At 34.5% G+C, this 24,155-nt stretch overlaps 1 protein-coding gene and 1 long non-coding RNA gene across 4 annotated transcripts in view; one reads left to right on the plus strand and one right to left on the minus strand.

Annotated features, from left to right (window-relative positions):
- The window catches only part of LOC121739845 (CUGBP Elav-like family member 3), a 604,208-nt gene that overhangs the window by 476,055 nt on the left and 103,998 nt on the right, over window positions 1-24,155 (minus strand). The gene's annotated exons all lie outside the window — the stretch shown is intronic.
- On the plus strand, window positions 16,107-16,990 carry LOC121739849. The gene is made up of 2 exons (XR_006037500.1): window positions 16,107-16,315; window positions 16,492-16,990. It is a non-coding gene; the product is annotated as an uncharacterized LOC121739849 (long non-coding RNA).

Genomic DNA, 24,155 nt, shown 5'->3' on the forward strand with positions numbered 1-24,155 from the left:
CATGTATTGCGTCAAGGTTACCGTATTTTAATGTTCTAATAACCTCTGTCTAATATTGAACAAAATGTATTATTTTATACTTTAAAAGCAAAATGAACTGATTTTTTGCTAACATTCAAATAAAGCCAAGAAGAATACCGCAAAGTTCCCAACAAAGCCTAGGAACATAATCGGGTACGTTTCTTTAGCATTTACCGGTCCGCCTCGCCGATACAGCCAGCTATAATCGTTAAAAGAAACTACCCTCTACTAAGTGTAATATAGACCATAGCAGATTATGTAAGCTCCAGTTTTCATTTTAAAACTCTACCATATTGAACTATTTAATTTTACCTTTTAATGATCATGAGTATTACGACGTATACTTGTCGTATTCGCTGTACGTTGCACAAGTCTGAACAGGAAAGATAACAAAATATTCGTAGCTACGTAGATTTTGATAATAAATAAAACGGAAGAAAATGTCCGGCAGCTGCTCATTAAACTTTGGAATAGAAGTTTGGCTAATACTATATTACGTCATGGTTTTTTGGAGAGTTTAACAAGACGCATCTGTATGTCTGTCTGTACCTCCTTAACCTAAACCTCAATAATATTATTATAGGTTTTAAGGCTGTTACCAGACTTGGGTATAGCAAACCCATAAAATACTTTATTTTTGTATTATTACATACATAAAAAAAGTCATAGCGAACGAGAAATATGCATAAATTTTCACCACGGATTAACGTGGTGAAAATTTATGCAAATTTTTTTTCACTTTTGTATGGGGAAACTCGTAACGCTCGGGCCCTTGCACAAAAGTGAAAAAAAATGTTCGTCTTTCAGCGCTGCTACTTTCACAGTTAACTCTCTATAAGGAACACGTACACACCCTAAAGTATTATCACTTATTTTTGTTACACACTGTATAGAAAATATCTACTTCATCGGAATAAAATGAGAGTTTGTAAAATATTTTAGCTCGGGAATCGTTCGGCTATGAGAAATCATAGAGTAAGGAAGCAGCTCATATATTTTTATAATACTGCGATCAGGTATCCGTACGATAAGCGGTTGGCTCTTTATAATGTACTTACATCAGTTTAGGTTCATGAAAGCTGAATCTGAGCCAAATTCGTTTGGTTTATACTTCCACATTAATTTTCTCACTTCATGCCACTATTTTTGAAAAATACCGTTCCAAATACGTTATTAAAGGTTTCCTTGAAATTATTTTAATATAGTCATGTGCCTCAACACAACGTTGAGGTACATAAAATTCTTAGTACTACTAAAAATGAAAACTATAAAAATTTGACTGACTGGTAAAGTTTGGTTCACGATAGTTTAATTGTCTTTTATAGTTTACCTAACACCCCTAGTATCACAATATGATTTTGTCATAAAAGTACATCAATATAAGTAGGTACGAATAACAGAGTCGTTTAACTAGAAACGGTAAAACTAGAATAGCTATTTAAGAATATATTATATCATCATCATTTTCATGACAAAAAGATAAATCTTCGCCGAGAGACACTAGCCACAGTCGGACAGTAAATCCATTCCGTTTGGGTTTGCAAATTGGAGACTCAAGTCAACCACGTCGTACGCCATATCCAGTTATTAATATTAAGCAACACAGATCGTCTTGTATCACACGTGTTCACATGTAAGATAAAGCTACGGAATCAAGTTCGCAGCTAGGGATTAGCCTACAAGCTGTAGACACTATACTGTATGCCATTAATATTGGCACTGTTATAATAATTGCGCGGGAAGAAAGCATTTGCATACTTGCATATGCAAATGCATATAAAGGCACTTTTTAGGAAATAGTGCATATTTTGGCAATTTTTCGTTGATAGTGCATATTTCGGTAGTTTTATGCCCTTGTAGTCTCCAAACTAGCTATCATGACACACGCCGAGGCCACAAAACAGAGGCAGGTGGCTCCATCCCCATTTAAAGAATGCAATACACTCGATAGGTACAATATATTTCTAGAAACAAAATTTTTCTTTGTAGTTGGCAACATTAGTAAAAAATTTGAATAAAGTAGTTACCGATTTATTAAACTTCCATGGGCATTAAGATTGCAATCGGAAAATGTTGATAGAAAAATTATTATTGGTGCTGTATAAAAAATGAAAAACCCTGGATTTGATGAAAATATAAAAATTTACGCTTTTATTAACGACACCACCGGAAAGCTCTTAAAAAAATATTTTGTTTTAAAAATAAGTGACTTTTGATTGTGCATATTTCGGCCATTTATCGTGCATGCATATTTCGGCACTTTGATCGTGCATATAATCCGATGTCTAAATTAATCATCATAATCATCGGCCCTTCGCCGTTCAAAGCCAAACATAGGCTTTTACCAACAATCGCCAAATTTCTCGATCTTCGTAAGCCCACCAGCCACCTTCTTCGCAGTTCATCCACAGGCATAGAATGTAATATCAGAGAAGTTCTCAGTTAGTTATTCATAGGCGGATAGATGGCGGACCTACATAATTTGGTCACATAATGTCAAACACAGCGGACAGACGTTATATTGACATACCCGACCAAATAACGAAGGACCACCATCTGCATAATATGAATTAATTAATAATTATATATATATATATATGAATTTCTTTATTACCTACGATTCCTTTGAACCATAATTGAATGGTTCAAAGGAATCGTAGGTACCTAAAATCTAAATACTGTTTTTCTATGCGCATAAACACAGAACTGGAATAATCTTATCATTTCCACGCCTCGTCCCCATAACCCCTTTGATAATTCAGACTATAATAATATGTTCTACAATATTATGTTCCGGAACATTCGCAGTCAAAGCACGCGCCAAACGTGCTATCTGAATAGTTAATAGTAGTAGCATTCATGTACTCATCTCTTCACCTGAATATATCTACGTAAATTCGATTCACAGCGTCCATACTGCGTTTAAAGAACCAGGGTATAATTTGGACGGAATTTCTGCCATATAGAAATGTGTCAAATTTTAATATTAATATGAAATGTTAAATCTCGTCTCCTGGTTTAATCCATAGAGAAAATATAATACTTGATATATTAGATGGCATCCACAACTCCGTTGCGCCATAATTCGTTTATCGCGCGGGAACAGTACATTTTTCCGGGATAAAAAGTATCCTTTGTCCTTTTCCGGGACTCGACGTATCTCCATACCAAAATTTCAGCAAAATCGGTTTAGCGGTTTGGGCGTGAAGAGGTAACAGACAGATAGAGACACTTTCGCATTTATAATATTAGCATAGATTCATTAATGGTATAAGTTTGGTACCCATAATTTTGTGGTTAAATCATTAAGGGATGTCTGTCACAGAGGGTAAATTAATCCAGATATTTCACAGAACCATTCTTATGTTTTACATTGTCTTACAACCCTTAGATTTTTCCCAAAGCCCTTAATATTTCGCCCCATAAAAATCTTAATACTGCGAAATTCTTAAAGTGGGTTGCGTTGAGCCTTCCTTCCTAACAAAGGCGATTCGGAGCGGTAAAAGCACCATCCGGATTTAAAAGTCAATCGATAGCCAGCGACGGGATAATGAACATTGGAGACGCCTGATCCGTTATTCCAGTGTGAATGGAATTCTTATTCGTATGCCATATCGCATTATCACTCGAATGAATGGCCTTTGGAATAAAAAGATTTTCAGAATTTTTCCATAATACTTGGATTGTATTGTTCGATCTTCATTGTTTTGTGATAGCTATAACTTGGCTATAACTGTATTGATGCAGTACTTGACAATTTCTTGTAGGTGTTGTGTTTTTTTTAGAAGTTATCACAGAACCAAAAAACGTTTGCTTGTAAGCAAGCAGGTGCTCACAATTGCAGCAGTTTTCGTTAATATGGAGGCTAATTTTACAACTTGATCAATAATTAATCAAAATAAACCTTTTTTGATCTCAAACATAATATTGATAATATTATTCTGCCTTTGGGCGAAGCCAAACGAGCGTAAATTTATGCCGCGTAAATATCTTTTCATACAAATCTTGACTTATAAAATTACTCTCGTGTGAATCAAACATGACTATTGTATGAAACTGAATGCAGCAGAATCTGCCGAACCGAAATTCTGCGACTCACAACTCACTCGTTTAGCTTCGCCCTTACTGTCTAACCTTGAAACGAGCCCAAAATCCGAAATCGACTTTATCTTGAGCTTTTGTAGGTGGAGACAAAAACAACAGTAAAACGAATATAAGTATTTTAAATAGACCGAGTAGGTAGTTCTAGATTGTTCTATCAATGGACTACATAGTAGGTGGCAATAACTATCAAGTATGATTACTCCCTTGATTAAACTACGGATGTGTAAAGTTGTACGAGTACGATTCGACACTTTTATGGGCTTCGTTAATAGTTATCAGTGGCGCGCATTCGCCGAACAGAATGTTAGTGCCCGGTGTAAAAACAATGCCCGTTTTAATTGCACAGAGCTTAACATTGAAATTTCAGCTCTTAATTTTTTTATTTGTCTTTATTTTCAGTTGAGGTATCTGGTATAATTTTTCCAAACAATTTAATCCCTACCATAAATTAAATGGTTTACAAAACAATCTCTAAGCAAGACAAAATTCCGCTACTGAGGCGTAATTAACACGAAGTCATATTTTATGCATTTACTAAGTCCAAGAAGTCAATTCCGCTAAAAGCTTTTAATCACTTCGAAAGCTCACAATTAAAACGTGAAAGCTTTCGCTCATATTTCGTTAAGTCCTATATTCATTTTAACTCCGATATAATCCGCCTTTGATAATTAAGTCATACGACCAAAGCTTTGAACATTGATTAGTATAGAATAGAATCGGATGCAGCAGCCAATCTCCATTCATTTCTAACGATCGTGTCCGCAACTAAATCTATTCGCATATCGAGTTTGATTCCCCGTTTAAAGTCGAATAGGCCGGAAATCGATAGGTTTAGCTCATGTTCGAATTGTGAGCGAAATCCAGTTTTCATCCAATGTGAAATACTATTCACACATAATATCAAATTTAATTATTAGGTTTATTTACTTTTCTCATCCACCAGATATGACTTTTGTTTGGCCTGTTTCACCACTTTCTGATAAAGGGCCTAATAGGCTAATCACAACTTTTTTGACAGATTCCCCATACTTAATCTGTCAAGTTAATTGGTGGATAGCCTTATCAGGAAGTGGTGAAACAGGCCCTAAATCTTCTTTCTTTAAAACATTCTACTGATAGTAAACTCTTAGTTTTGAGTATTTTTTTTATACAAAAGTAGGTACTTACTACAATATATTTTAGTTCAGCATTCGAATTGAAGTTTGCAAATATCAGAAAATACAAAAACAATATTTACCGCGATCATAAAAATATACAAGACAGTTCCATACAAACCGGACTAAAAGTCTCTTACAATCCAATATTTTCATAAACACGGACACGAAATCCACAAATCACGCTTTATTTTGACGCGGACTTACCACATTCGGGGCTTAACGTCATTCCAAAATCGACAAGTGGATTTCGATAGAGTAAGAGCCAATGATAGCCAGACATCGTCATTCTATAAAAGCTGAAAGTTTACCTGTTTATGACCGACCGAGATAAGAATGACCAGCAACTATGGAGTTCATAACTTTAGAAACATCCTTAAATTTCCTTAAAGTATTGTAATTTGAGGTGGTCTGGCAGTGGGAAGCAATTACTGACAAAAATTTCCGGCAGTGGAAGACGAAATTCCTACAGTTATCCCAAAGAAAATAAGATAAAAAATTGAGCTTTACTCTTTATGTCAGGTCATGTCAAGTAGACCTACAGAACTGTAATGTAACCGCGACCAAAACTCCATAGTTGCTGGTCGTTCTTACTTCTATAGGGGTAAACTTTCAGCTTTCAGAAAATGACGAAAGTCTGGTTATCGCTGGCTCTTGGACCACGATGATGTGCGAATGAGTTTTCGGCTTCAATACTTCATTTCCCATGGAATATCCAAATCTTTCGTCGCGATGGCCGACCGGAAATAACGCGCTAATAGATTCGCAAGCTCAGAACTGACAATTGAGTTATCTGTTTATGCAGGAAACATTCGAATTTGCATGCTACATGTTTAAGTTCAGTTTGTGAATGAAATTATAGTACCTCCTGATTAGTTTGACGGAGGGTTGGACGAAAGTATTATTACAATATTATATTTGCTGTTGTTTTCTCGAAGTTTAGTGTCAAATTAAGTAATCAAAACTTATTAGATAACGACCTAAGTATATGATTTAATTTCCTATTTATAAATCGCACTGAATATAGACACAAATAATGTTGTATATTTTGTTGCACGTGATATCTAAAATTATTTGTAATTATAGGTATACAATTATTTATATCTTTGCAATATTATAAAGCATAAACTAAGCAATGTTATGAACTAAGCTAAAAGCCAAGCTTTGTGAGGGCTCGCGTCGTTTTTCTGCATGGTAGATTTTTAAGGCAGTTTTTTTTTTAATATTTTAATAGTAACCAAACCTCGACTGACCGATGGTAACACATCTACATATAAATTTGTTGTTCTAAGCGACCTTAAATAAACGAGAAAAAAATACTATGATAAAGCATATCAATAGGCGTGATAGTTTTACCGTACCCCAAAAGTTCTCAGGTTGTGGGATATACTATTGTATGCAGTTATAGAATCCAAATATTATGAGTAATTGTAGTTGAGTGTAATTGTGTAGTGATAAATATATTTACGCACGACCATTGAATATCAATAAAGTAAATATGATAGAATATTACTGAAACGTGTAACCACATTAATGAAATTGTTTGCAATCATAAAATTGTTAGTCGGGCTTATTAATAATTATGAATTGCGTAAAATTACTACATTACTATTATTGTGTTTTTCAGTAATATTAACCATTTTGTGCAGTACACAATAATATTACAATGTTAAATTAATTGTTTTGTGTCCTTTTTCTTTCGTCCGTTTGTAAATGTTGTGTTGTGTGATGTGCAAAATAAACGTTTCTTAAAAGAAAAGCTGTGAGTACTAAGTAGTAAGGTTCTTCTTGACCATCTTAAAACTGATATAGAACTTAGACGTTATAGCCTTTGAAAAAAAAAAACCATTTCATTTTAAACATTAATATGTTAGTACAGTACATAGTATCATAATCATAGTATATTTATGGACCACAAATCTGCCAGCTTAAGTCGAAGGGAACTTTATACTTTGCTAAGTGCTTTTGAAAATTTGAATAGGTTTGCATTTACTGAATTTGTGATGAGGTCACGTTTGTATAAATAAATAAGTGGGATCCGAATGTGGACTCCATCGTGGTCGTTATTTCTCTGAGTTTCAGACTCACGAACCCAATTGATGGGTCCTTATGAACATTGAACGTGTAGGGTTCAGTTGTGGCTTTTAAGGGTTAAATTGTTTAATATTAGTTATATTGTAATTACGAAATTATTATGAAATTTATGTAATAAAAATGTTTTTGGTTTTGTTATTTTATTACTTGCTAGAACTTGAAAACGGAACTGAACTGATTTGGCTGAAATATTTATGGTAGTCCAGGGATACAGCGCTGCTACATTCACAGTGAACTCTCTACAAGGAACACGTACACACCCTAAAGTATTATCACTTATTTTTGTTACACCCGGTATAATATTTGGATTTAGGATGTAAGTGAAACGAAGGTAAACCATCAGGCAAACCGGCTGGCAGCGTTGGCTCACTTACCCCCTAGCTTTGTAAAAAAAGTTTAATTTATGGACAAGTTTTACAAAAAATACCGTTTATAATTCAATTCGCACCTAATGTTCCTTGAAGTATAAGCCCGAAATTCGCCACAATAACAGCATTAAATCACGAAGCTCAGTAGCTGTAAATGTAAGCCGTATTTGTACTGCCTACGAGCATTCATAAAGATTTGTGAGTGGGCGTTGATTGGTGAAGTTGTGTTCAGAAATGCAATTGCATTAGTTAATAGAACTGCAAAGACGACTGACAAACGGACTAGAAGCACAGCGGGGCTAAAATGGTCACATTTAGCAATTCCTCTCAATCAATTCAGCAAATGAATTGTCAAAACTGTCAAACAAAATATGTCAAATCAGTACAAAAATACAGAAATGAATTGCAAGCAGAGTTGCATTTTGCGATTTTAGAAAAATGAACCATATTATGATTCATATCATGATTCTTCAAAGCGACCATTTTAGCCCCGCAGTATAAATGACACACAGTAGAGTAAGACCCATTGCAATAAAAGTTGTGTATGTTAACACAAAACTTCACGTTATCTAATCTCGCTAATGTGTGCTTGTGTATATTATTGATATTGTGTATTAACAAAATACAAATAAAACTTTTTTATTTGTAACCTTTCTTGCTACTAAGTAAAAAAGGTTACAAATAAGAAAGTTTTATTTTAAAATCGAATACTGACAGGATGTATGTATGAACAAAAGAGTGATGCGCCTAAATCTTTTTGTAAAGTAAATCACAAGGTGATGTGAGATGTCACACAGTTTAGGTTAGGTTACATCGCAAGTTAAGACACTCCCCCTACGGAGGTGCCGTAATTTACCGTTTTTAGAGTATTAGTAACTCAAAATTTTGAAAGCTTCAAAATTATAATTAAAATACAGCAATAATCTTCAGAATATGAATATTTCTTTCTCCGTTATTAATTTCCTATTTTTGTAAAAAATATTGACTTTATCATATTTTTTTCAACTCTTGTCTCTGGGACTCAGCTGATCTCACACTGGTCGTGTAAGCATTGTCTAATAGTATCTAAGATTCAATAAAAAAAACTATAATCCATTTTCAATTTGTCACCTTTTTGTCAACGGACTTCAACCAAAAATAAGATTATAATTCGTATGTATAGGCTTGTCACTCAAAAATCTGTCATTTTTCCTAGTGTGTGTGTTGTAGTGTGTTTAATGTTTTATTTGTTAAAAAAATGTATGATAAAAGCATAATTTCAAAATAATATTATCTCGATGCACTCCTTCACCATTATAAGCTATAACTGTGCAAAATTTCATTCACCTACGTTTCCGCATTTTTCGTCAAAAAGGATTCAAAGTTTCTTGCTTGCGTATTAATATATAGATAAGTAGATAATAATTACACATAGACACTCTCGAAAAACGTAGCACCTCTTCTGACGCAGTCGGGTTGGAAACATTACCGTAAATAATCAAATAAGCAACGAACGTGCACCGAACTGGTAAAACTCAAAATATCTATCGAAATCGAAACACGAAAATAATTTGCACCGTACCTATTCATCATCTAAACATAGTTCGTGCATAATTCTATATCAGTGTTACCTTTTCGACTGAATAATGTTCAATTTGGGGTGAAAATTTTGGAATTCCGTGTAATTGTGATTTACTCGCGCGGTTCTGATGCGATAAAGTTATCGGCGGCCGTTAGATCAAACCAGAAATTCGCGAGGAAATGTGCAATGCAACTATTTGTTGCGCGGCAATATATTATGCGATATGCGCTGCAAAATTACTAATAACAAAGATTCAAAGTCCTTAAATTACGCTTTTAAACAATACTTTTACTTCTATGTAGTCTTATAAACAGACAGTAAAAAGGTTATTCAAGGATGGCGGTGTAAAAACTAAAATTAATAAATAAATTAATATACTACTTGATTACAGTAGGTTTATCAAATTTGGAGAAAAAGTATAGTATTAAGTGCTTATTAAATTGGTATAAACAAAATTAATGTTACTTGATTCGTTTTTTTTATTAATTTTTTGCCACTCTTTAAAAAAAACTACAAAGAATATCGATCTCGGAGTTTAACTCTAATGTTTAAATAGCTATCAACTATAGTATTTTGAAAGAAAAACGCGGTGAAACAAAATTGAGGTTTTTATCACATTGTGCATCAGTAATTTTTGAAAATATTAGATGGAAATAATAATTATTATTAGCTTGTAACAAAATTCGAACACATAAAATGAACCTGCACAAAGTGAAACCTACAATAAATCTAAAAATAATATAATATTTTAAAATACAACATATTGTGTGAATCCGCAACTAACATCAGCTATGGAATTATAGGTCTGCAAAGTGAAAAAAATCGGTCCGCAAAGTCACACAAAATCGGTCCGCAAAGTAACGCAAAAAATTCTCCGCCAACCACCACAAAAATTATGTCCGCAAAGTCCTTTTGTTTACAAGTAGCTTAAAAATACATCTGGGGCGTAATGAAACGCTTACTGCTGTATTGTTGTGAGTTATTGTAGGAAATGAAGTGGTCATAATTCGCGTCAAATTGGCATGCCAATTATACATTCTGCGGCTGAGAATAATGGGCGCAGTGTACTAAGCGAACGGTTTATATCGCGACAAAATGTTAATATTCAGGCAATGTGAAATATAAGGTAGATGTTTCGTGTTGCTAATTTCATGGAAGCTAGATGGTATCGAGTATTCAGTCATAGTAACATACGGAAAATCAAGCTATTTTCATTGTAAGTTTAGATGGTGCATTTTGATAAGCGTATAATTTTATGTATTTAATTTTATATTTCTATTTTCTCTTCTTCTCTCCAGTTACGACAAAAATCAAAACATTTTTCTAGAGTACTTAGTTAATTGTCAAGTTGTACATGATAAAATATAATAATATTTAATAATTATTCTAAACCACGTAAATTAGATATATCACAGACAAATAATAATTAGTCCACAAAAATTGTCTATGATCCTTTACGTGGTCTACGTCTTATCTGTGCCAAATAACAGAAAAATTGCTCCAGTGGTTCGTGAGATAAGCATTTTCAAATAATTTCCCTCGTTTTTTCCAAATTTTCCTCTATTTCTTCGCTCTTAATAGTCTTAACGTGATAAAATATAGCCTATAGCCTTAGTCGGTAAATCAGCTATCTAACACTGTAAGAATTTTTCAAATCGGATTAGTAGTTCCTGAGATTAGCGCGTTCAAATAAGCCCTTTCAAGTAATTTCCCCCCGTTTTTTCTACATTTTCATCTATTTCTTCGCTCATATTGGTCTTAGCGTGATAAAATATAGCTTATAGCCTTTCTCGATAAATGGGCTATCTAACACTGAAATAATTTTTCAAATCGGACCAGTAGTTGCTGAGATTAGCGCGTTCAAACAAACAAACTCTTCCGCTTTATAAGTATATAATAAAATATGAACATCGTCGTTGATATTGAACATCTATACATAAATATTATAATATTATTATAATGTTCCATAAATATATGAGGAATGTAGATCAGGAGAACTGAATGTTTACGAGAGGTCTTAGACGAGGTCAAGAGGCGGCTGCGATGTTTGGACGATAAACGCTATAAGTTATAACTGGAACATCCGCTTCGTTTGATCGATTCATTAAAAAAGTGATGACGTCATCAAATATAAATCCAAATTATTCTATAGACCAGTGGTTTTTAACCTGTGTGTCGCACATACAATTACAAAATCAGAAGGTGAGGAATCGCGCCACGTTTTTCCAGGGCGACCGCGTCTATAAGTAAGGCTAAAAACACTGGCACTCAATAAAAACAAAAACAAAAATACTCAGAAAAACAAAAATTATAAACAAGATGTTTTTAATTTTTGTCTCACACAATATTACCTACAATAATCGATTTTTTTTATTTAGGTCAAAATCATAGTAGAGGAGTAAGTATTAAAAAAAACTTTTTTTTTTAATCTGAAGTTTTTTTTATGAAATAAGGGGGCAAACGAGCTAACGGGTCACCTGATGGAAAGCTACTTCCGTCGCCCATGGACACTCGCAGCATCAGAAGAGCTGCAGGCGCGTTGTTGGCCTTTTAAGAGGGAATAGGGTAATAGGGGAGGGTAGGGAAGGAAGTAGGAGAGGGTAGGGAAGGGAAAAGGGTAGAGGATTGGGCCTCCGGTAAACTCACTCACTCGGCGAAACACAGCGCTGTTTCACGCCGGTTTTCTGTGAGCCCGTGATATTTCTCCGGTCAAGCCGGACCATTAGTGCCGAAGCATGGCTCTCCCACGTCAAAAGTGTGAAGCGTCCATACATATTATATCACCTAAACATTTCGGCTGGAGAACATTATGTAACGCAAAAGAAAATAAACGCGAGGGAAGATAATTAAAGCATGTGTTTGACCAAAACTTTCACGGGAGAAAGAAAAGAAAATACCTAGTCATTTGAAATGTTTCTCTTAGCATTGCTTTTTTAAATGAGACTCAAGCAAAATCTCGCTCAAAGTTCGCTTAGTATTTTTTTAGTTTCACGTAGGAATTAAAATTAAGAACAGCGTGCGTTTGAGTCTTATTTCATATATTTTTATCTTACTTCAGTTTTGTTTAAGATGGAACTTATTCGTGACATTTGACTTTTTTGCAATTTTCTCCTTTATCTCAAATCTCAATAATTAAAAACCTCACCATACTTAATTAACGCAAAATACAGAGAAGTAAAAATGTTTGTTTCTCGAAAACACCTATTAATTGCTTTAAAGCAATTTCCCGAAATCACAGATCGCGACGTGACTCAGCCGGACCTAATCTAGATAAACGTAATTTACGTGGCTAGACTTAGTAGCCATTGCAGGGTAGTATATTGGCCAAATAAATGTTTTTTTTAATAATTTGTAGCCACGGATTACAATAAGCACTAAGTGCATAAATATAATATTATGCAAAAAATCAAAATGGATGTTAAAAGGTATATATTGTATAATCAAAATTGAAAGGTAGGTAATTAAAATAATATTACCGTGAAGAAAACACAATATACGTGGGAGAGCCATGCTTCGGCACGAATGGGCCGGCTCGACGTTCCACGTTCTCACAGAAAACCGGCGTGAAACAGCGCTTGCGCTGTGTTTCGCCGAGTGAGTGAGTTTACCGGAGGTCCGATCCCCTAACCCCTACCCTATTCCCTTCCCTACCCTCCCCTATTACCCTATTCCCTCTTAAAAGGCCGGCAACGCACTTGCAGCTCTTCTGATGCTGCGAGTGTCTATGGGCGACGGAAGTTGCTTTCCATCAGGTGACCCGTTTGCTCGTTTGCCCCCTTATTTCATAAAAAAAAATTAAACACAAAAATGCAATAACAACTTGAAAATATAATGGTCCTCGGTAATAATTTATTGCCTACATATTATATTTTATACTAGACGTTGAAAAATAATTACAAAAAAATATCCTGTGGCCAATGTTCAATGTTCTTCGCGTCAAGTAATCCGTTTTTACTGGCCCACCATGCAGATAAGGGAATCGATTTATTCGAAAAAATTGCTTTCAGTGTATCACATTAGCGTATGTAAATTAAACAAAATGGAAGCGTGTGATATCCATTTGCGTCCGTGTACGGAAATCTGAAAATCTGGCGTGTTAAACGCAGTGTGAAAAAAGAAGGTGAAAAAATAGACTACAGTCTGCACTAAGCTTTAGTGTTTAAATTCCATCTGAAAATTAATTAATTAACATACAATAACTATTTAAACAAAGTAACAGAGGAGAGCCATGTTTCAGCACGAATGGGCCGGCTCGACCGGAGAAATTCCACGTTCTCACAGAAAACCGGCGTGAAATAGGGCTTGCGAGTGAGTGAGTTTACCGGAGGAACAATCCCCTACCCTTTTCCCTTCCCTTACCATCCTTTTCCCCCCTATAGTTACCCTATTCCCTCTTAAAAGGCCGGCAACGCACCTGCAGCTCCTCTGATGCTGTGAATGTCCATGTGCGATGGAAGTTGCTTACCATCAGGTGACCCGTTTTCTCGTTTGCCCCATTTTTTCATAAAAAAATTATATTCGAAAAATATTTGTAATAAAATATGCTCTAGTGATTAAAATTGAAGTTGATATAATAAATAATAATAATTAGAGCTACAGGAAATTTTTTCGGGTAAGTAAGCGATAAAATTATGATTTCAATAACAAATCTTGATGAAGAAGATTAGAAAGAATTACTGTCGAAATTCAAAACAATCCACGTTGTTGTGATGTTAGAAGTGATGACGATCAACCATAATGTACTTGGTACAAATACTTAAACAGCCATCCATATTTATATTCGTAAAGCGTTATAAACGATATTTTATCTTGGATCCATTAGGTAAACAAGACACAACCGCATAGAGCTATGAGTAATCGACACATCTGGTGTAGCCGCAATGCCAATAATAAATCATATTTTTTAGCGCATTTGTGCAAGAAACATTAGTGCTTTAATGAAAGAATGGGTAATAGCAGGTGCGCCATCTGCTTTGTTTCTTTTGAAATTGCATTTTATTGTTTCTTTATTAGATATTTTATGTGGTGTAGTGTTTTGTGCCGATTAGTAAATTACGACCCGACTGCATCAGAAATAAGTTAATGTTTTTCTATATAACATTCGTTATGCGTATTTCTTAACAATTTTTACATTTTAAGTTTATTTTAGAAATAAAATGTTAATATAATTTATAGCGGCTACGCCGGCTAGAATCGTAGAAAGGCCTAACTAGACCCATGTTGGGAACTTGTCACGACTTTTTGTGCAAAAAATCAAAGGCCCACTCAGAATATTTCAGGATCAAAGCTCTTGAAGCCTAGAATTTCAGCAAATAAAAGTTAAGTAAAACATTTTTCCCGGCGTCTCTTCAAACAAAATTTTTATTTGAGCCCAAAGCCCGCTGCTGGAGAGCGGCAAAATGGTCCGCGAACACTCTGAATTATTAATGTTATTGTAGAGATTCTTAGGAGGCATTTCTGTATTATTTTCATTATCCAACCCAAATGAAGACTGGGGTAATAATTTTGTCGTTGTAAAGAATACAATTTCGCGTTATTACTTTTGAGGGCTTTGTTTTTGTTTGAGAGTTATTTTTTATGAGTTTTTATGGTACCGAATTATGGGCTTACGATTTGCGATTCATGGGAGATTATGGTGGCATCAAAGTTTGATGACGATAAACGTAATAAAAACCCTAATTTCAGCTCATACATAGGGAAACACGGTTTGTTTTCGTCGACTTTGAAGTTTGATTGTATGAATTTTATACCAGTCTCGAGCGAAATAAATAAGCCACTTGCTCTGGTCCGTTGCGGCATTGCAGCGATGAGGTTCTGACGTTTATATTATTTTAGTGTAATAAGCCACATTGATGACTGTATTGATTCGTTAACTCGGTGTATGAATTGATGAAGGACAAATTAAGAAGATGTGACTTTAAACAGAATAAAAAAGAGGAGAAGAAGTGGGAGATAGTTGTGCGGTCGCACTACTGTACTATAAGTTATGATGCGTCGCTGCAACGCAAAGCCATGTTACTGTCGCAGGCACATTGTATAATTAGCCTTATTACATTACGGCTAGCCGTATTGAATAACGTATAGCGCCGAATGCATTCCGGCGTTTTTTTATTCAGCCGCATTCAATCCGGCTAAACGTCGACACGCCGCATTACAAAACTGCGCCGTTTTTTAAAACGGCTAGCCGTAATGTAATACGGCTAAATATACAATCCGCCTGCGATATTACCATTGCGTAATTCTGTTTCTATGACCCTCTTTGGTGCAATGTGGTCTCACCTTGATCACTGGGGTTGTTCAACCAAGTAGATATTATGACTTATATTGTTGCAGGATGCAATGAGACTACGATGAAAGATTTAAATGATAGCTCTTATTCTTTTTATAATATTACTCAATGCCTAACAGACTAATGGTATTTTTGGAATATAATATTTTGTTTGCAATTAGCACCATCGATGAAAACTTTTATTGTATGTGTATGTGTGCCTTGTAGAGATTTCACTGTGAAAGTAGCAGCGCTGAAAGAACAAATTTTTCTTTTTACTTTTGTATGGGGAAACTCTTCACGATGGGGCACTTGCCTATACAAAAATGAAAAAAAAAATTGGTCTTTCAGTGCTGCTACTTTCACAGTGAACTCTTTACAAGGAACACGTACACACCCTACATTATTATCACTTAGTTTTGTTACACCCTGTAATATATAATATTATTTCGCAATTAGGTTAGTAATAAAAGAAATAAAAGTCAAGAAAATCAGTCAGAAAACAAAACGTTAACTTTTTAAATCGAATCATTAACCCTAGAACCCTACATGGGGTGCACATGCACCCCAGACCGATTTGTTTTTTAAATATTTCAGTTAGTTTTATATCCACGTATTCGCGCGTCGGAGTACTTTAGTTTAGTGTCAACAGCTCGCGTTACGTCAGTGCCACGGCGATGGCCGCGAAGTGTGGTCGCCTGTATAAGTGCTGTGGGGTACGCCAGAACCCCAGTGTAGGAAAATCGTAAGTAAATTAATTTATTACGTGTTTGAATATTATTGATGAATTTATATATTTGTATATAATATGTTATTATATTTTATTATTTATAAAATAAATACTCATATATGAATGAAATACTGATATTTTTAAGACATTATGTAAGTAGAATTCGATGAACTTTATTTATTTGGTTTCAGATGGCTGTCAGAAGTTTGAATGAATTAAAAAACCAGGCGTTGGCCAATGTGTTTATTTTATGGGCTATTGAATGCAGTTGGAATTAATTCCTGGGTTCTTTACAAATGTTCGAAATCAAATAATAAGCCAAAAATAAACTTTCGGCGAACATTTTTGAAACAATTAGGCTTGGAACTTATTCATGAACATTTGGAGGACCGTTACCGAATGCCAACTTTGAGGAGGGATATAAAAGATTCCATCGCAGCAATCATCAAAAAACCCCTAGATCCTACAACCCCTGTTTCCTCTCGTGCCACACAAGGACGGTGTGGCTTTTGTCCAAGGTCCAAGGACAGAAAAACCAGGACTATGTGCCAAAGATGCAAAATACCTATTTGCTTAGAGCATCAAGTAAAAGTTTGCACAAAATGCTCAAACTAAGTTTATCGTAGATTAATAAGGCTGATTTGTGATCTCAAAATACTATTTTTTTATAATAAAAATAATTTTCATTAATTGTTTTTTCATTTTAAGAATTACAGTCATTTTAGTATGGGGTACCCCAGTACCCCAGTGTAGGAATAACATGTGCGCCAGATAGTGTAGGACTCTAGGGTTAAAAAGTCTACATGTACTAAGAATTAATATTAACAGGTTTGTTTATTTGGATTTGTAATTGAATTAAGAAGTTTTAAAAAGAGCGGATTGTGAATGCCAACTAATGAATATCATCATCCAAAGAAAGGTCGCTTTTTTCAGTCACCTACAAAAAGGATCCCAATATGAATTTATACGGTTGATCATAGAGGGTAGATTTCCGGGAAAGAGACCACCTGGTAGACCAAGAAGAAAATTGATAGATTACATAAAGGATTGGACCAGATGTAGCTACCCACAATTAAAGAATTAGCCCAAGACCGGAAGACATTCAACCAGCTGACCGCCGAACTTCGTTATGAAGAGGGCACTAAATGATGATGATTGTTTATTTATTTTTCTGCGGTACCGATTTTAATAGAATTTGAATCTTATTAAAGGATATTATTTACCGCAGGTGTATTTACTGTTAAAGTGGCGGGCAACATCTAGCTCATATTTTTGCACGCGCTGTTCTTAAACCCAAAATTCACTTTCCTCACCTCGAATTTAATACGACCATCAAAGGATGTTTGGAATATTCATTAGTACTCCACAGTCACAAAGGCTCTTACAATTAGTCACATAAACTTACATAATAGCTTGATAATTAGTATACATGAGAGGGAAGTTACCTTAACTCTCGGAAAGTCAGTCCGCCGTGGAGCTTAACTGCTTACAACAGTTACCCTTTTCAGGAGTTAACGTACAATGGTACATACGAAGTTTGGACGCAACAAATTGAACGACAAAACAAATACATCTCGGCTGAGCCAGTGACTTTGTGAATGCTAAGTGTAAATGTATATGTAACGTATTGTAGTAACTTAAAGGTCAGTAATATTATCTTATAGTATAGATATAACGCTATAACATAATATTATTATATTAGATAGTATCGCCGTGGCCCGTGCGTGATGAAATTCGGGTCTGTAGGCCTACTACGAAACCATTTTGAGACTCAAACAATCGGAAGAGAATGCCGCGTCCTGCTCTAACAACGTCATTTCACGTTTGTAAGAGTAGGATGCAACATTCTCGTACGATTGTTTGAGTCTCAAAACCGTTACGTGGTATGGGCCCTGGATAACCATGAATACGGTAAGCTGTAGATTTATATGAAACGCATGGAGGAAGCCGCAGACAAAGCTAAGAACAAGCGTTTACACATAATATGAATGGTACCACTTTATGAGAAGCTAATAATATAAGTTTATAGTATTTACATAAGAAGCCCGATGCATTTTCTTGTATAGTTAATTAAATCTTCTAATTTAATTTGATTTATAGATAAATCTTATATATAAAATTCTCGTGTCACAATGTTAGTCACCGTACTCCTCCGAAACGGCTTTACTGATTTTTACCTATACGCATATTCAGTAGGTCTGAGAATCGGCTACTGGGTACTTTTTTATTGATAAGTGCATTTATTGAATAAATAATAGTAAAATATTACAACTCGAGACTGACGGCGACTATTGTTTGTGCGACGGGATAGCGATGGACGATGCCATGGTGACATACTTATTTAGTCACTTCCATAAAATAATACGGGCGAAATACACACATTATATGGCAAAGAAACGTTTGCCGGGACAGCTAGTTAATAAATAAGTTAACATTTGCATTTTAGTAAAATGTGATGCTATCGAAGCCTCTACTTTTGTTTGGATGTTGTATTGTTCAGAACGCTCCATTTTAGTTTCCACTTAAATTTTAAGTGAAAATAATACCTTCTTACCTTTAAGAAGAGCCCATTTTGCTCGGCTTAAAATTCGCTTATAACGCTGCATGTTGCATAGATTCTGACGACATGTTTTAAGCTAATGGACCAAGCTACTTTTAGTTTTAATGATCTTTACTACGGAGTTAATGTTGCATTACAAAATGCGCCTCGAAAATGGTTTCCCTTAAGCCCGTTCATGTTTTTGAAAAGCTTATTTTTCATAACATTAGTGTTTTGTTAAAACTAAGCAAAAGTTTGCTCGACGCGTTAGGAAACTTTAGCATAACTGACTATTTCCGTACTAAAGAGAAAGTTATGTGTTTTGATATTCAAACTAGGTTTTATTATATTTGCTTTATTATATGTGCTTTTTGGGAAAGTTCAGTATAAATCGTTTCCGAAAAGTGACTGTTACTCATCTCATCGTATCAGACATCAATTTTATAATGACTTACTGTTGATGTAGTAGAAGAGAGTTTTAGTCTGTCTAGGCAGGCATAATTGTCTGCCTGTCACCAAGTTTCAAGTCTTCAGGAATAAACCGATAAGATGAGCATGAAGACGCAAGAAAAAGACGCAGAAAAAATACCGAGAACAACCATAATATTCTGCATCACAACAAAATATACTATTCTTTAGCACGGCTATCCAACGACGTCAATTGTAGACTTACGTATCTACGTATATAAGTTACTAGCTGTCCCGGCAAACGCTGTTTTGCCATATTAAGTATTTCACCCATATTATTTTATTGAAACTAAAATATAAGTATGGCAACGTCCATCGCTATCCCGTCACACAAACAATTAAATGGTCGCCATCGATTTCAAGTTGTAATATTTTACTATTATTAATTTATTCAACAAATGCACTTATCAATATAAAAAAGAAGCCAGTAGCCGAATCTCAGACCTACTGAATATTTACTTTATACAATTTATTAAAAATCAGTAAATCTATTTCGGAGGAGTACGGTAACTATAATTGGGACACGAGAATTTTATATAATATAAGATAAGTACTCACTACATATTAATTCATTAATTAAATAAACATAATATTTTCAGCTTACCAAATGCAGTCCATAAATTATTATAAAAACTCTTACCTGAAACAAAATAAATCCAAATTAGTATGTGACAAAATTCATATATCTAATTAAAAGTTTACAAACACTGAGTTGAAACTTTACCATTAGGTTTACTTTAAATGTGGCTACAATATTTTAAAAATGTAAACGTTAATGCCTACATAAAGTTTCAAAATTAACTTTATGTAGGCATTAAGAGGAGTCCACACCACCGTTTTTCCATACAAACGTTGTCCCCTGTTTCCTCCCTGGATAATGCCGGTAGAGTTATGATTTTTTCCTGAATATCTATGGCCACTATTAGCATGTCCAGTATGTTTTCTTTTTTTTTCATAACTTTATTATTTATTATTAAAAAAGATATGAACGTCCAAAAACCCAAAAAAATTGCCAGATTTTCCTCTGTGTTCATACACCCAGAAAACAAAACTGGCTAAAATATAAATAAAAAAGTAAAACATAGGAACACAGCTCAAGCCTTGCTTTAATTCTTAATGAAAAAAATATTATAATAATTAAATATCCGTTATCTTGCACAAGTGCAGGTAAGATGTTGTCAAAACCAAAATGTATAATTCCTGTGACATTTGGTGTGAATATCGGTAAATAGGGCTATTTCTTCCGTGAATTTCAGCTAAAACATCGTTTTAATAACTTTATTATCCTATTCATTGGAATATCATTGCGTCTTTTTCAAATTGAAATGTATCAAGTTTTACATTCCTTTGCCCAGTTTTGTAGCAATTATTGATGGTATTCCCTGGTATTTATTTACTTATACGCCATCTAGTTACTAAAATGGAAACTGTTTGACAATCAAATTAAAAAAATAGGAAAATCCCTCATTAAAAGACCGTAAAATGCATTTAGAAACATTTGTAATTAGTAAAAAGTTAAAAAGTCATAATAAGGCGCACAAGGCTAGACCTAACTATATTATTTTGCTAGTTACAAGTTACAAACTTACAACCTCTATCTTGTCACTTGTAAATAGCAAAATAGTGTTTACCTTAAGTTAATGGTAGCCTCCCATTAGTTATTGACTGTTTAAACCGATCACAATATGAGATTACTACAAACTTGTTTCTAATTGGCGCTACTTATAATTATTATCTACTTTGCGATGGATTGAAAAGGCAAATAAACTACCATAACTAACCCTTAATATAGTCTAACTTAACATCTAAAGGCAAAGGGTGGAGCAGCATAAAATCTAAGGAAATCGGAAAATGTCGGATCTACTGGCCGCCACACCGACTGGGACCTCACCGTTCAAAACATTAATATTATTATTATGCAATTTATAAAACAATAAATGTATATATTTATTTATTATATGTATAACATATTATACTCTATTCTATTAAATATACATATACACATATATATATATAAAAAAAAAAAAAAAAATGTGTCCATGGCGTGATGGACCACAATTAATTAAAATTCATAATATTATTTCAATTATCCTTGGTGCGAAAAATCTAAATAATAAAATAACAAAAAAAGGATATGGACGAACAGTCTATAGACGGCCCCAATTTTATAATAATAAAAATATAATAGTACGGGTTCCCTAGAACATTTTTTATTACTATCAAGCTAATTTTTCGTGAGTAGCTTCATTTTGATAAGACGAATAACTATTTCCTCTCCGGAAAATCTCGAAAGTGGTAGCTAACAGAGACAGAAAGGATATAATATTTCGATTTGATGGTCCTAAAATATTGATTGTTCTATTTGTAGGACAATGTTACTCTTAATTATATGACTATCACCACTTTCGAGATTTTTCGCAGAGGAAATTATTGCTGTTCGTCTTATCAAAATGAAGCTACTCACGAAAAATTAGCTTGATAGTAATAAAAAATGTTCTAGGGAACCCGTACTATTATACTCCTTGACTTGAAACTTCTCAGAATCGAAAACAGATTCTCATAGCAATAATTATAATTTAACATATTCGTAACCACAAACTTAAACAGAAATATTGCTCTGCAAAGTCCTATACCCAGAATAGAAATGTATTTTGGACAATACTAAAAGATATAGTGTAGTTTGAAACTAATTTATATTAGTGTGTAGTGTACATTGTAAATAGGTAAACAGAGACCTAGGAGTTAATATTGACATGTAAACTTAGTGTTTACCGAATACTAAGTTGCAATCGAACCAAGTTTACCGAGGAAGTTCTGAACTATTTCTAGTAACAGCATTGGATACTGAACTATATACTCGTAAATAAGTAAATTCGTGAATATTGCTTCGACTTTGCTTTTTGCTGTAGACACGCTTGTATTTTTGGTAATTTTATGAAGGTGGAGAATGTTTTGGTCTAGTAAGTATGTGTCGAATAGTTGTTAGTATACGTTTAAAGATGCTTATACTTAGCAGCGGACTTTTGAGGAATTTGCAAAACACGTCATTACGAACACGTCGGTTTCAAACGTATGAACGCCTCCGTGGTCCAGTGGTTAAGAACGTGGCTTTTGACTCGGAGGTCGTGGGTTCGATTCCCGCGTTGGAAACATGTTATTTCTAAGTTTGGATAGGACAATGCAGCCTGATCGCCTGATTGTCTGACAAGTAAGATGATCCACGCGTCGGATGGGCATGTAAAAAGTCGTGTGGGAGTTATTATTTCAAACGTATCATAAATCATAAAACATAATATTTTAATTGGTACTAAAATAATAAGATTTTAAAAATAATTGCAAGGTTAGTTTTTAAATATTTTTCTTGATGGCCAAGTAAGGATATCGGTTAGTGTGACACAATATAACCAGACCGCAGACTATTTTCCAATGTGGCGCAAATCTGGTAGCTGTAAAACAGCACACTCAGTTAAATTAGTATCAGCAAAAACTTTTGGGTGGAACTGGTCAATCGGAAAAGCCCGATTTGGCTTTATTCGTGCACTGTCCCCGACCGCAAATGCATCCGCCACACCTTTTTGTCTATTTAAGGTATGTACGCAGTAGGTGACGCGGCAATGGAAAAGTGTCAGTTTTTTCTAATCACATGCCATATTATTCATCACGACGTCATCATCTTATTTAAAAACGTATTACCTTACTGCCAAATGCATGCTAATGCATGATTAGGGATTAATTTCAACATCACAAGGTCTCATCATAAGCCTGTATGTCCTTAATATTAGAGCAGAACCAATAATGTTTGCAACTTGCATCCTAGTAGCTGCAGTTCTTCAGACTTTTACATTACAATAACATTATATGTCAGATTTAATAAAGTTTCTTTGGCTTGGCTATTTGTAAATAGCGCTTACGGTGGACCAAGTAGCGTCACAATTCTAAGGGCCTGTTTCGCCACTTCCTGATAAGTGACGAATAGGCAATTCATCAAATAACTTGACAGATCAAGTATGGAGAAGTGCATCGAGCTAATATAATTTTGAAATTATGCTTTTATCATAGGTACATTTTTTTAACAAATAAAACATTACACACACTACAACACACACACTAAAAAATGACAGATTTTTGAGTGACAAGCCTATACATACGAATCATACTCTTTTATTTATGGTTGAAGTCTGCTGACAACAAGGTGACAAATTGAAAATGGATTATAGTTTTTTTTATTGAATCTTAGATACTATTAGACAATGCTTACACGGCCAGTATAAGATCAGAGACAAGAGTTGAAAAAACTATGATAAAGTCAATATTTTTTTACAAAATATAGGTAGTAGTCCTAATGTCGTTGAAGCTAGGGTCGAGTTTCGACCATTGGGCGATTTCTAGTACTACATAACTTAGTCGCAGGTCTGGAATAATGAAGATGATATAATTCTTACGTATATATTATGCCTATTGCCTAAGTTCCGAAATAAAACCCAATATTCTAGGCAGTGCTCAAGACCATATTGTACTTGTGTAATACTTTACTGGTGAGACAATCTGTGTACCACACACTGTATTGTGTCACCCCGACAAACTTGTATACGTCAAAGCATTAGCATTTATTTCGGAACAATTCAACATCATGACGTCGATTCTAGGTGTCTTGAGCCAGTGCTCAAGACAGTTCCAAAATTAAACCCAGGGTACTAGCCAGTGCTAGTACCCTGGGTTAAATTTCGGAACTTACCATATTATGTCACAATGACGTCGTGTTGACTTTTACCTGCCGGGCCGCGGCTCGTAGTACGTACGAACATCAAAAGTGGATAGGCGCGTCCTAACACGAATTGTAGATTACCA

The sequence above is a fragment of the Aricia agestis genome, chromosome 2 (assembly GCF_905147365.1).
Source record: "Aricia agestis chromosome 2, ilAriAges1.1, whole genome shotgun sequence".
NCBI lineage: Eukaryota > Metazoa > Arthropoda > Insecta > Lepidoptera > Lycaenidae > Aricia > Aricia agestis.